The sequence below is a fragment of the Camelus dromedarius genome, chromosome 4 (genome assembly GCF_036321535.1).
Source record: "Camelus dromedarius isolate mCamDro1 chromosome 4, mCamDro1.pat, whole genome shotgun sequence".
Taxonomy (NCBI): domain Eukaryota; kingdom Metazoa; phylum Chordata; class Mammalia; order Artiodactyla; family Camelidae; genus Camelus; species Camelus dromedarius.
Window position 1 is genome coordinate 56454262 of NC_087439.1, and position 16030 is coordinate 56470291.

Sequence of the window (16030 nt, forward strand, 5' to 3'; positions counted from 1 at the left end):
TGCATAGGATGTACCTTGGAATATATCCAAATACCATTATTTAACATTAAATTATGATAATTAGTACCTAAAGTAATGCTGAAATTTGCTTTAAGTAAAGCAGAATTTCAAATAAAACTACTCATAAATTCTCCCCAACCTCCACCCTGTATCCTATGTCTCATCTCCATCCCCTTCCCAGTTGTTGAATATCAGATGCATAAGAAATATTATGTGTGTGTCCATCGGAGAATATGTGCAGAACCAACTTTTAAGATGCAGTCTGCTGCGCCCCTCGCCCCACCGCAGCATCCTGTCCTTTCAAGTCCTTTGTTCAACCTGATTCTCTGACTTCTTTGTTTGTTGGTGTGTACCAAAGTGAAATATATGAACTTTCAAGAGCTTAACTTGCTTTAAAGTTTGAACAACACTGTGTCAGAATCATGGGGTCTAGAGGTTCATGCAGTTACTAATAGCTCCCTTACACAAAGAGATCAGTGTATCAGGCACTGGAAACTCAGGGATTTTTGCTGTTGTTGTTGTTTGCTTTCTTGTTTCTTGGTTTATTTTTTTATTGGAGGACTATGAAAAGAAAAAAAAAGACAGAAAAAATAGTATGAGGTGAAAAGGAAGTACCTAGCTTCAGTTCCTGCTCTTACACGTTTCTTTCCGTTCAAAGACTAAATTTCAAAGCTACTTACATTTTCATGACTTGCTATTTCTTTTCATTTTTTAATTTTATTAAATATATACACTTTTGTCTTATGTATGTATGTATGTTATATATTAGTCATATATGTGTGTATATGTGTATATATATAAAAAACATATTTGAGATATGGAAAAAATTCCCATTCTTGTTTACCCTCATAACAAAATTATTTTTTCCTAACTTTCTTCACATGTGTGCATATTTTTAGATAGATAAATTTTGTATTCTACCGTATTCACTTTTACATTAACAGGACTTGTTCCATTTTTACAGAATTTTCATAACTATTTTAATGGTCCATAATATCTCATAAAGTTTTTTTTTAATTTAACCATTCCCTATTTTTGGATCTGGGTTCTTTCAATATTTAAAATTTGTATAATCTAATTGCTTTCGTACTTACTTCAGATTCTCAATTTTCCACCCTGCAAGACCCTGAAAATGCATACAAAATATAGAAATGATGTTAACATTCCCTAGTTTTATAAAATATATAGCAATCTAATTGAGACCTGACATACTAATTTCATAGAAGTAATTTTCAAAATGGTCATTCATGTCAAAATTTCCTTAATGATTTTATTTTTATCATAGTCAAAATAAATCTTACTTTTTCTTTTTTTTAACTTTTTTTATTGAGTTATAGTCATTTTACAATGTGCCAAATTCTAGTGTATAGCACAATTTTTCAGTTATACATGAACATACATATATTCATTGTCACTTTTTTTTTCACTGTGAGCTACCACAAGATCTTGTGTATATTTCCCTGTGCTATACAGTATAATCTTGTTTATTTATTCTACATATACCTGTCAGTATCTACAAATTTTGAGATCCCATTCTGTCCCTTCCCACCCCCCTGCCCCCTTGGCAACCACAAGTTTGTATTCTATTGTTTGTTTGCTTGCTTGTTTTTTAGATTCCACATATGAGCGATCTCATATGGTATTTTTCTTTCTCTTTATGGCTTACTTCACTCAGAATGACATTCTCCAGGAACATCCATGTTGCTGCAAATGGCATTATGTTGTCAGTTTTTATGGCTGAATAGTATTCCATTGTATAAATATACCACCTCTTCTTTATCCAGTCATCTGTTGATGGACATTTAGTCTTTTTCCATGTCTTGGCTATTGTATATAGTGCTGCTATGAACATTGGGGGGCAGGTCTCATTTTGAAGTAGGGTTCCTTTTGGATACATGCCCAGGAGTGGGATTCCTGGGTCATATGGTAAGTCTATTCCTAGTCTTTTGAGGACTCTCCATACTGTCTTCCACAGTGGCCACAACAAACTGCATTCTCACCAGCAGTGCAGGAAGGTTCCCTTTTCTCCACAGCCTCTCCAGCATTTGTCATTTGTAGACTTTTGAATGATGGCCATTCTGACTGGTGTGAGGTGATACCTCATTGTAGTTTTGATTTGCATTTCTCTGATAATTAGTGATATTGAACATTTTTTCATGTGCCTATTGATCATTTGTATGTCTTCCTTGGAGAATTGCTTGTTTAGGTCTTCTGCCCATTTTTGGATTGTGTTGTTTGTTTTTTTCTTATTAAGTCATATGAGCTGCTTATATATTCTGGAGAGCAAGCCTTTGTCGGTTTCATTTGCAAAAATTTTCTCCCATTCTGTAGGTTGTCGTTTTGTTTTACTTATGGTTTCCTTTGCTGTTTAGAAGCTTGTAAGTTTCATTAGGTCCCATTTGTTTATTCTTGCTTTTATTTCTATTGCTTGTGTAGACTGCCCTAGGAGAAAATTTTTGAGATGTATAGCAGATAATGTTTTGCCTATATTTTCTTCCAGGAGGTTTATTGTATCTTGTCTTCTGTTTAAGTCTTTGATCCATTTTGAGTTTATTTTTGTGTATGGTGTAAGGGAGTGTTCTAGCTTCATTGATTTACATTCGGCTGTCCAGTTTTCCCAACACCATTTGCTGAAGAGGCTGTGTTTATTCCATTATATATTCTTGCCTCCTTTGTCGAAGATTAGTTGACCAAAATTTGTGGGTTCATTCTGGGCTCTCTATTCTGTTCCATTGATCCATATGTCAAATCATACTTTTTTTCAATACAATATTGTTCACTCGACAGGAAATTTAATTATCCAAATAGAAATAGCATTTGATATAATTTTAGTTTTATAGTTTTGAATTACAGGTACTGTGTATTAAAGAATTGTATGCACATATGCATAGGTATTTTTAGAGTTGTTTAGATATATATATATATCAATGTATACTAAAGGTACATAAACACGAATACATATGTCTGTATTTTTGTTTTGATGGGAAAACTATTGTCACTGTTATTTAACATTGCTTCTTATGCAGTTACATACTTAACCCAATACATTGTACCTAATAGGCACCATAATACATATAAAATACATTCAGTTCAAAAATTTGTCAAAATATATTAATCCAAAAATCATTTTTTCATACAGATTTTACTCTTTAGGACACTCTGCTATGATATCCTCATCTTTACTCATGTTCCAATTTTATCTCAGTGTATTTGTAGCAATTTGGAAGTTGCTGCCTATGTACTTGGTCAGAAACAACTGCTTGTGTTTGTAGGATGAACAGGGATGTTAATGGGGAAACAGCTGACACCTCTTAGTGATGCTCCCCAAGGCAGCCAAAGGTAAAGTTCAAATCATCAGCGTGATGTTTTCCAACCAGGGAAGCATGATTCATGTCACAAAATCTCTAACAGAATCCTCTACACAATTTTAAAAACTGCTTTTCTCAGCAGATCATTGTATGTTTTAATATAAAAATGTGTCACTGTGTTTTCTTACATCAACAAAGATGTGTGCTAAAAGCTTACGTGACATGTCTGGTAAAAAGAAGATATGCTAGATGTTAACTCCAACTTTATTTTCACCCCAGATGTTTCTGGGGGCTACAGAGCTCTTTTACCCATGAACCCGTAAGAAATGTTATTGTCAGCGTTGCAATCCCAACATGATTCACATAAGGGGAAAGATAAAGAAGAAATACAGCATTGTGTCGAAAAGTGTCAAGAAAAACTTTTAAAGAAAATACCACATGGTGTTTATTTAGCTTATCTTTGGCCACAATGTTTTTATAGAGTAAGACAAATAAATACAGCAAACAAAATTATAAAAATTTTATTTTGGAAATGCCCGACATAAACTAACATATGCATGTGTTGTGTGTATACAAATAGATATGTTACCTTTTTTCCCTCAAGAAGTAAAATCAAATCATGACTATCATAAATTAAAAAATGATGTATTTAAACATTTTATTCAGCTCATTAATTAAGAAAGCAGTAAAACTAAGACTGATCCAAAGGATCATTTAAAGAACAACTATATAGTTTTTCTGTGTAGTTAAATGCTATACAGTCAGTCAGGAATGCTTATATTAATATTTTAATGCATCTAAACCGGTTTACATCCTACCGGATAATAAAATGTAATATTCTAGGTTACATTTGCTAAAGGACAAAAACCAATTGTATCCCTATTGGGGAAAATATATTTGCTTTTCAATGGACAGTAATAGTTTAGTTTACATCACTCTCTATTTTCTACAACCTAACTTCCTGAGTTCTAAGTAGCCTTATTAATGGAAACAAAAACACATTACCAAGCTTGTAGATACATAGATTAGTCCCAGAAAGTTTCCTAGACAATGACCAGCACCTGACTGAAAATACTGTACACTTTTTGACTGTTTTTAAATCTTGGAAATTTGTTACTGTAACTTTGAGTGCAAATGTGACATTAACACCTGCATTATCAGCTTTTCAAGTAGTTGAAGGAAAAAGTAACTGTGAGTTCTTACAATGCTCTTCCCCCCATGGTATGTGTAATGTCTGTCAGATCAGCAGCATATTAGATCACAAAGCACCAGTGTAGTGAAAACTCTGCTATCATTCAGGAAACTTCATTTTGAAACTGAGCTTTTATAATTTTATACTGTGACAGTTGTTCAGGGAATTATCTTTTCTTGTTCTTTCATGTAAGAACAATAATATTAAGACTGTCCCTGGGGGACAAGAGAGAGGGAAATATAATTTAAATAGGATTTTATTTAGTTTTATTGCTATAAATACAATGCATATGTTTAATACATTTATTGTAATAATATTCATTGTATGCATTTCCTGATATTATAAAGGGAACTGGCAGGGGGAATAAAAAAGGAGCTACGTAATGATTTAATCAAAAATGGTTCAGATTATGGATGTACATGGACCTGAGGAACTAATCTACGTGAATAACAATAGTGAAAGAAAGATTTTTCTTTCATTGAACTTAATTTTGCTGAGTCAAGAAACAAATTCACAACTCAGTATTTAAGTTTAGATAGTTACATCTTAGAAGAAAAATAAGAAGACAGAAGCTAAATGAGAGGCAGCTGTTATTTTAGATAAGAAAATGCATAAAGACCTCTCTGAGGAGATAGCAGTCAGGCAGAAACTTAACATGAGTGAACAAATAGCACAGATATCTGTAGGGTATTCCCAACACACAGTGGGGCAGGATTGTGTTTGGATTCTTTTAACAACAAAGGAAGCTGATATGACTGGCAAAAAGGTGTAAACTAGGGAAATTTATAGGAGATGAATTTGGAAAAGAAGCTTAAGGCCAGATTAGGTAAAAAATTTTTAGGCCATAGTAAAGATTATGGGATTTATTCTAAATGCTGTAGGGTGATGAAAATGTTTCCATCTGGGAAGTTGGATAATGTTGCTTACTTTTTTTGGAAAAAAGCACTCTGGTTATTATGTGTAAAATAAATTGGGAGAATGAAAGCAAAAATGGCAAAAAGGAGACCAGTGGGACTCTTGTGCTACAATTCAGGGTATAGATGACAGTTACTGACTTAGGGAGTAACTCAAGGTAAGAAGTGGTCAGAATCTGAGTATTTATGGCATGCACATGCCAACAGATATGCTAATGGATTAGACTTTGGGTGTAAAAAAAAATAAAGAGCTCAAGAAAGGCCTCAAGATTCTTGTAAGAGCATTTAAGTGTATGTTGCTGAAGAAAAATAACCGTAATAAATGTTTATGAGGTTAGAGTCAGGCATCTCATTGTGGACATGTCAAGTTTGAGATGCCTGCTAAGCATCTAAATGGCGATGGTGGTTATGGAGTTAGACGTCGAATCTGGAGGTTAAAACCGAAAAATTGACGGTCATCTAGGGAGTATGTAGAGATAGAGAAGAGATGTGCTAAGAGGAATGAACCCTTAGTACATGTTTAGAAGTTGGGAAAATGAAATGGAAACAGACTCACAGACATAGAAAACAAACTTATGGCTACTCAGAGGGGAAGAGGGTGGGAAGGGATAAATTGGGATTTCAAGATTTGAGAATATTAGCTACTATGTATAAAATAGATAAACGACAAGTTTCTTCTGTATAGCACAGGGGGCTATATTCAATATTTTGTGGTATTCTATAATGAAAACAAATATATGCATATATATGTATGATTGCAACATTATGTTGTACACCAGGAATTGACACACTGTAAACTGACTATACTTCAATATGGAAAAAAAATAATAAAAAAGAAGTTAGGAAAAGGAAGAGGACCTAGCTTGGGGCTTGGACAAATGTGGCAGTGAAGTCAAAGGAAAACAGACAGTCAAGGAGTGGGGTGAACAATTGAGTCAAAGAGAGATGATTACTTGATTTTGGATTCGGAAAAGTGGAAAACTTGACAAGAGAGGTTTTGTAGAATGGTTGGAGACAAATTCTTGACTAGTACATTTAAGTGAGAATGAATAAAAGAAAGTAAGTTCAGTTTCTGCTGTTCAGAAGCAAATGTGTCTTAGAAATGAATGGCGTGGAGAATACATTAGCAATAGAGAGAATGAAAGAATATAGAGCGTTTAGAAGTTTTAGTGAAGTTTTAGACTTCACTAGCCTTGGACAGAGTATAAGAAGCCATTTTTTTGAGTTATCATTTCTATTTGACATGTAATTCCAGATTTCTGTAAGTCATTCTCCTCTGTAGGGGATCTCCTGTTCTGGTTTTTGTTTCTTTCTTGGACTCTACTTCATTTTCAGGAAAGGGGCCCATTTTCTTTTTGTAATTCCAAGACCTTTTCCCACATTCTTTGTACCCAGAATCTAGGGTACTGAAACTAAATGAGTGGAATTTTTTTCTTATTTATTATTTCTGTCCTGATTCTATGTATCCTTAACAATCTGTATAACTCTAAGGTTAACAATGTACATTGATATGCAGAGTACGGTCCTTTCTGGCTTTCTAGAACATCATTAATTTAAAATTATAACTTGGTATGACCTTGACAAAACACATTGCAGTGTTTTTCCTGAGACAAAAAATAACTTGAAATTAATACATCTAGGAAAACTCAAACTGCTAAGATGAAAATTTTGCTGAAATTCTGGATGTCATAAAGAAAACACAAACAGTATTTGCAGTATTACTACTGAACTCTTAGCAGATCATCTGCTTCTGCAGAACTTTCTTACTTCTATTCACCAGTTTATTTCATAATTATTAGTTTTGGACATCAAAGCAATATTTTTACACAAGTTTTTATTTTTTTAATGAGATTCTATTGTAAAGAATATTGACATTTGACATGTAAAGGCATTTCCCCTCAAATTTCCGTAACATTGTAATTAGTAGGGTCAAGCCACATGGTGTGCCAGTAGTTAGAGTCAGAAAGACAAGGTTAATGTACAGTTCTCTGTTAACCGAAAAGCTGTCGGACTGAATGAGACAGGATGAGAAATGATGGAAGAGGAAAGATGTTGTAAGAATTCTTTTCTCCACCTTCTGTTCCTCTTATTGTTTCGTTTATTTGAAAACAAAAAATGAACCTGAAATTCTTGCCTCATATATTTGCATTCAATCATAAGAGACTTTAATTCCACCTGGATATATTTCTGATTATATTTAATTCACTCTGACCTGTGTTGCAATCAATAATAATAGTTTCATTGTGTCTTTGTTAAAGTAACAAATGATCAACAGGAAGGCTATGGACAAACCTGTTGAGTTAAAACAACTAGCTTTTTTTTGTTCATTTTGACTGAATAAATAATTTTTAAGACTTTATTTTCTTTAGCAGTTTTAGGTTCACAATAAAACTGAAAGAAAGGTACAGAGATTTCTTACATATCCCTGCCCACACTCATGCAGAGTTTTCCCTGTTATCAACATCACTCATCAGAGTGGTACATTTTTTACCAAGGATTTATGCATCATAATCCCCCAAAGTCCATAATTTACATTAGGTTTACTGTTGGTGTTGTGCATTCTATGGCTCTGGAAAAAAATATGCTGCCATATATCCATCCTTATAATATCATATAGACTATTTCCACTGATGTAAAAATTCTTTATGCTCTGCCTATTCATCTCTCACCTCATTCCTAACAACCATTTATCTTTTTACTCTCGCCATAATTTTGCCCTTTCCAGAATGTCATAGAGTTGAAATCATACACGATAGAGTCGTCCAGTTGGCTTCTTTCACTTAGTAATATACATTTACATTTCCTCCATGTCTTCTCATGTCTTGATAGCTCATTTCTTTTTTTTTTAATAAAGATTAGTTTTAATTTCCATTAAATTAACCCATACATACAGCTTAAGAAGTCAGATAGCATACTATGATTTAATGAAACAGTAATTTCCTATTGTCTCCCTGAGAGCTGTCATCCCATTTTCCAGAGGCAAGCAAGTTTAATTCTTAGTGATATCTCTCCATTGTCCCTTTTTTTTTTTTTGCTAATATTCTTGATAGCTCATTTCTTATCATTACTGAATAATATTTAATTGTCTGGATGTATACAGTTTATTTATCCATTCACTCACTGAAAGACACCTTGGTTACCTCCAAGTTTTGGCAGTTATGATAAAGTAGCCATAAATGCCTGTATGTATATTTTTATGTGGATGGAAGTTTTCAATTCCTTTGAGTAAATAATAAGGTATATGATCACTGGATTGGTGGTAGAGTTGTTTAATTTTGTAAGAAACCACCAAACTGTCTTCCAAAGTAGCTGTACCATTTGCATTCCTAACACCAATGTATGAGTCTTCCTGTTGCTCCAGGTCCTCACTAGCATTTGGTGTCATCAATGTTCTAAGTTTGGCCATTCCAAAAGGTGTGTAGTGGTATCTCATTGTTTTAATTTGCACTTCCGTGATGACATATGATGTAGAGCATCTTTTCATATGCTTATTTGCCATCTGTATGTCTTCTTTGGCGGGGTGTCTGTTAAACTCTTTGGCCCATTTTTTAGTTAGTTATTTGTATTCTCATTGTGAAGTATTAAGAATTCTTTATGTATTTTGGATAATAGTTCATTATCAGACATGTCTTTTGATTTTCTCCCAGTCTGTGACTTGCTAATTCTCTTGATACTGTCTTTGCAGGGCAAGCAAAAGTTTTTCATTTTAATTAAGTCTAGCTTATCAATTATTTCTCTCATAGATCATGTCTTTGATGTTGTATGTAAAAAGGCATCACCATAACCAAGATCATCTAGGTTTTCTCATGTTATCTTCCAGGAGTTTTATGTTTTGTGTTTTACATTTAGATCTGCGATCCATTTTGAGTTAAGTTCTTCTGCGCTCTCTAGTATGTTCCATTGATCTATTTGTTTCACCAGTTACCATATTGCATTGATAACTGTAGCTTTAAATATAATTGGAATGCCTAGTTTAAAGTCCTGGAATACTTTTTAAAAAGTGCTCCAATAGGCAGTTGAAGATACATTATCATTTTTAATGATATATATAAGGGATATTATCCATTTTATATATATACATATATATATATATGATATTATCCATTTAATATATAATGGATATTATCAACAATTATATCTTAAAATAACCCACTGTATTATTACATATTATTAAGAAATAAATTAATATACTTGTTTGATGATGTGTTTGTTCCAGATGATGTGAAAAATTTGATAATAGTGTAGCATGCTTTAACAATAGAAATAATATACTCAAGTTTGCTTGTTACTTACTTAAATAGTCAGCTGTTGTTACTTTTTAAATGTTTAGAATATTTAAAATCATTTCTTAATTTACATCCTAAATTTTCAGACACAGAGTTTATATGTTTATAAGATTGATTTCTTTTGGTGTAGAGGTATATCATACAATTATTTTTATTGTCTGTAAATTGCTGAGATGATTTAAATACTTGAACTTTTCCAAGAGCATAAAACATGTATCAATGTTAAATTTTCAAATGCACATTAATTATTTATAAACTCATATTTTTCTAAACTTTTCCCAACATGGCTTATAAGAACTCTGAAGGAAAAAATTTTACCAAAGAAAGATACAAAATTTAAGACATTCTTGAATATCTAATAATTTCATTACATTTTTATTTTAAAACAACTAAATAATAATGGATAAAATGTTTTAAGATTTCCTTTGACTCATAAACTATTTTAAGAAGTGTTGAATTGTTGATAGTATATTGTATGGACCTTTATAAACATGATTTTGAAATAACATTTAATGAGAATGTATCAATTATTTAATATATTGTAATGATAATTTTTTTTGTCATTTATAAGGTGTCTTTAATGTAGTTTTATTCGCTGGACTAATGTCTAACTGATGGTGACTTGTTCTATAACTCTTCTTATTTCCAAGAGGTTGGATAATCTTTGATTATGAAACAGCAGTAGTTTCACAGTGGTTAACGACCGTCCCTAATAATGTGTTCATAGAATTCTCCCATTAGACAAAAAGGTTTATTCTTAAAACCTTCCTTCCTTCTTCTCTCTTTCTCTTTCTTCCTTCTTCCTTTTCTCCTCCCCACCTTTTTTCCTTCCTTCAATATGTTTTACTTCATGTTTATTGTTTAGTATTATCAGTCAGTAGCTTTAACTACTTTGCTCTTAAGGTGTTTCTAATGAACTTTTTGGGGTGAATTTAATTCTCATGAAAAAGGTGTTAAATTTTTCCTTTAATTTGCAAAATAACTTAATTCAAAACATTTTAGAAATTAAGTTTATTATTTTATTCATTTAGGGAGAAAAGTATTTAGCATGCATACCAAAAAAAAGTGCTGTAGAGAAGACAAGTTAATGAAATATATATCTAGAGTAGGCATTTGCAAAAGCCTTTCATTATATCATGTTTACTTAGATTATGAAGTAGTTAATTTTAGAATTTGCTTATAAGCTAATGTATAAAAGATGATATTGGTCATTTTAATCTCTTAAGATCATTGAATTGTTTTATTTATGGCTTGAACAATTAGCTAAAATGTAGACTAAGAAATAAGATTTAGAGAGAATTTGTGTTAATTGAAATTTGTGGAGAATATCTTTAAAATATTTTATAATACGAATGAAATCATCTAAGATTTATCACTTGCAACCACTTTCTTAGAATAAAATATTCCATTCTTTAGCTTTTATCAAGTGCAATTAATATATTAAGCTAATCATCTGTTTATATTTGTCTAGTGGAAATCTTAATGTTGAAAAAGTACTCTATAGTAGACTTTTATTGAAGTAGACTTTTATTGAAATCAGTATAAATATTCCAAATATTTGAAGTTTGGACTGATTGTTTTCATCCACATAGATTCATAGTTGAGATCACAGCAAAACTTCCATTATAGGACATAGTAATTTTATATTCCCCTAATTAAAATGGGGCCATTTCATCACATGTTAATATGAATAGCAAAATAAAAAATCATTATGCATCATTTATTGTAAGTAATGCGACCTGGGATGTGATTTTCCTCTCATTTTATCCAGCATTTTGAGCATGAATAAATAGGATGAAGATTTTCCAAAATAAAAACTCTGTATTACTTACAATACATTTCAAGAAAATTATAAAATAGCTGGTAAGCTACCTATCTTTGTTTCATTAGGCTTTTTATGGAGTTTTATCTTGTTCTTCATTAGGAACATAATCCTCTGCTTTCTTATTTCATTTGACTTTGTATGAAATTAACCAGAACCGTTAACCCTCCTAGTCTTGAAGGTGCGTCCTTGTGTAGGGAGGATCCCTATGCGGTCTGTGTGTGTCCAGTGGCTTTCCCAGCCCGGCGGGAGCTGAAGTGAGCACAGGCCAAGGCTTCTTCCGGGTCCCAGGTTGTCGTCTTGGCGGCCTGGGACAGGGTGTGGGGGCTGGAACCAGGACCTTCAGCTGGAGGTCAGTGTGAGCCAAGGCTTCTGCTGGGCTGCACCGGCAGCCGCTGCCTGGAGGAGTAAGAGCCAGAGCTTGGCGCTGCGGGGACGTCTCCCGGCGCGCACTGGCAGCTCCTTCTTGGGTTGTGGTGGGGCCGGAGCTGGAGGCGCTGGAACTGGAACCCAGCACTGTCCAGGGCTTCTCCCAGGATATACTGGTGGCAGCCGCCTTGAAGGTGGGTGGGATGGGGCTTCTCATATATCCCGGGCTGAGGTGCCCAAGGCAGGGCTCTGACCCCTCACTCCTTAGGGAAGACTTCTGAGTTTGTGACATCCCCTTCCTCTTTTGGGTCGCCTGCAGGGGATGCGAGCCCTGACTACATCGCTTCTCTTCCCCTCCTACCCATTTCGGTGTGTTTTTTTCCTTATACGCTTAGATGTAGAAGAAGAGCCATTCTGCTAATCTTTAGGTCATTCGGGGAAAGAGTTGTTCTGTAGGTTGTTGTGGTTTTTGTGTTCGTGGGAGCGTGAGAACTCTGGGTCTTCCTATTACACCATCTTGACCCTGCCCTCTGTCATGACTGAGAAGATTCTGACCAGTCAACTAACCTAAAAGAGAACCTTACATTTCATACATAACAATAGATCGAATTACCTATAACAATAGATCCAATTATATGTATTACCTTGCGGTTTTCTAAAGTCTTCCATTGTTTATCTTTCTTTAACCTGTGAACTCATCAAAATACTTCTGCAGACCTCTGAAATCAACTCTTTCAACTTATTTTCACAATGTTTTATACTGTGCTTTTTAATTACCTCTTTTTCTTCATTAATTCACTTGCTCATTAAAAACTTCAAAAGTTTTTTCCAGTTATAAAACAAGTCCTGGGGATATAGTGGATAGCATGGTGACTATAGTAAAAAAAAAAAAAAAATACCCTTTAATAATCTGGTATTAAAAATACAGATCATTTTTTCTTCTCTCTCTTAGCAGAGTACCTCTTACTTAACTTTTAAAATAAAAGGATTCACGTAAATACATATTGGATTTGGTAAATTTTCTATTCACACAGAATCTCTTCTACACTGGTAATGATTCCACTTCCTTCTGTAGAATCTTAATGTGGATAAAATATTATTTCATTTGAATTTTAAAAATAACATCAAACTAAACAGAAACATGATTAAAACTGGAGTTAAGCAATCTTTCCAGATGCTCTGTTTGACACATAGCAGTAATGATGAGCTGAAAATACTAGTAAATCATTTGCAGAGCTTTGTTAAGTTAGAACATCCCAGTGCGATGTTCATGTTGAATACTGAATCATTAACAAAAGCAGGGAGATTACTAAAAAAAAATTATGCAGCTAGGTGTTCATTAAAACAGAAACAGATATAAACAACAAGATAAATTCATTCGAAGGGAATTTTGCTGACTGTTTTCTCACTCAGTACTAGTCTAAAAGCAGTTTTAATTCTGTGGCTAATCTTTCCCAGAAGGCTCCCAGGTCATTTAATTAAAATGATTCTGAGCCAGGAGAAGATGTGCTTGAAGTTCTCAGCTCTCACAAAGAAACACCATGGAACTTAACTTACACCTTCATTTTCTTCTGAGTCCAATTTTAAAGTGCTCAGTAATCTCATTATGAAAAAGCAAGTAAACCTTAATTTCATCTTCAGTTCATACCCTCTTCACAGAATATATCTGGTTTTGCTATATACTTTTGTCTATGTGGACATTAACCTCTCTCCTATTTTAAAATCTGTAATTCTCTATTCTTTAGGAATATAAAAACAGTAGATCAGAAATATACATTGTGGTAATGTAAAAATGTACTGAGTTATTTCTACTATGAGAACATATGATTAGAAGACCGGAAAACTAAAGTTTATTAAAAACAGGACACTGTGCAATGCCATTTGCAATACCTTATTAATTTTCATAAGCTTTGTGTAGAATTTTGAGTGTTTGAGATAACACAAATAACTGGATTGTCAAATCAGACTCACAAAACAAAAGTCTTAGCTAGTATACATCACTACTAATAATTTTAGGAATGCAAGTACTGAGGTACCATAGGCGAAGGAGGGAGAGGTCTGGGGCCCCAAACACAGCTCCCCAAGTCCTTTATTTCCATGTCAGGAGGCATCTGTGTCCCAACTTATATATGAGATCCAAGTAATACGTGTGATTCACATCATTTACACACAAAGGACCATTCAGGTCATGAAACTTCTTCATGTGGTACTCAGATAATGACAGAATTTACCTGACATTTTGCAGAGAGTCAGCCTCTTAGATCAATAGATTCTCACTTTGTTTGCTGTGACCAATACTAGAAAAATCAGATGTATCCTGCTGAAAGCATTCTGTAAATAAGGACTCTACTACTAATAAATACTGTGAGCTTGTTTGTCAGGAGGTCTGTCATTAGCATGTTTGTAGGAAGATCTGACTGGGTCACAAGTTCTTTTATTCTGAAAACTTACCACTTAACCATATATATTTATTTACCACATAGACAAAACATGATCCATCTATGACAGTTTCAGTGGTTTTCTTTAAAAAATATATTTTGGGTTTTTTGCTTACTAGTCTAGCTAGTTAATAGAGTGGGGAAAAAAGTAGTCCTTGCTCATAAAATACAGGAGAGACGTCTAAATTCACCATTAGAACTGATGTTTGCGATGAGCTTGCATTTGATACCCTTTATCAGACTGAGGAAGTTTCCTTTCATTCCTTTCTTGCTAAGCGTTTTGTTAGGAATGGCTGGTAAATTTTATATGCACTTCATATTTGCTGTGATGATTATTACTGATCTCAACTAATTTCTAGATGTGTTGTATTTTAGTAATTGATTTCTTCATGTTAATTGTATCTTGAGATCCTAGAATAAAATCCTAAAATTGTTCATGTTGTATTATTTTTTAATATATACTAGCAAACATTTTTACAGTATTTTCACCTGTGTTTATGCATATGATTATCTTGTAATTTTTCTTCTTCAAACTTATCTAGACAGGCTATAGGATGGGATGAGAAATGTTCCCTCTTTTTCTGTATTCCAGGATGATTGTGCAAGATTAGAATTATTTGTTCCTTTGATATTTGGACTTTAAATATATTGCTGGTTCATTAATTTCTTTGTTTTACTTGTGGTGGTCCATGTTTGCGAGTGGCAGGGAGGGAATGCTTATTTGCCTCTGAGTTAGTTTTACGAAGTAGTATTGCCTGAAATTTGTCCATTTTGTGTAAGTTTCTTTTTTTTTTTTTTTGATGTAGAGCTGTACATAACATTTTTCTTCTGGATTATCATTCTCAATCTTTTTGACAACTTGCCACATTTGCCAAGTCGTTAGCCCTTTCAAAAAACCAATTTTGGCTTCATAGATGAAGCCCCTCCTGACCCCCAAACACTATTGCTGTATCTTTAATTTCTTCTTTCATACTTAACTACTTTCTTTCTTCTACTTTCTTGAATTTACTTTTCTTATCTTTTATCCCTTCCTTAGAAACGTTTTAGCAATATCACGTTTTAGCCTTTCTCGGTTTCTAATACAGACATTTAAGCAAAAGATTATCTTTTCCTGTTTTTGCTTCATGCTGTAGATTTTGCTATTTGCTATATAGCATTTTCACTTCTTTTCTAAATATTTTCGAATAAAGTTATTTTTTACACCCAAGTTATTTATGTTTGTGATTTCTAAACATGACGTATTTTCTTCCAAGTATCTTTCCCCTCAATCTGTTACTATTAATAAACTCTTTTATTCATAGCACAGTTTTAGATTTATGAAGAAAACAATTGAGCAGATAGTACAGAGCTTTCCCAAATACATGCCATCTTCTCACATTTCCTCCTGTTAGTGACATCTTACATTAGTGTGGTACATTTGCTACAATCAATGGGAAACAATGTTGATCTATTATTATTATTATTAACTAAAAACCTGGGCACTAGATATGCTAGTTTATTCTTATTTTGTTAGTTTTCAGCTAAAATTTTTCTGTTCCAGGATCCTATCCAAGATAGCACATGACATTTAATTGTCATGTCTCCTTAGGCATCACTTGGCTGTGACAGTTTGTTAGGCTTTCCTTATTTTTTGGATGATTTTTACAGTTTTGAAGAGTGCTGGTTAGGTATTTTGTATAATTTCCCTCAAATGGGATTTTC

The 16030-nt window shown here is 33.3% G+C and overlaps 1 protein-coding gene across 1 annotated transcript in view; it reads left to right on the plus strand.

Annotated features, from left to right (window-relative positions):
* ZNF804A (zinc finger protein 804A) overlaps positions 1–16030 on the plus strand; it is a 244206-nt gene that overhangs the window by 203132 nt on the left and 25044 nt on the right. The gene's annotated exons all lie outside the window — the stretch shown is intronic.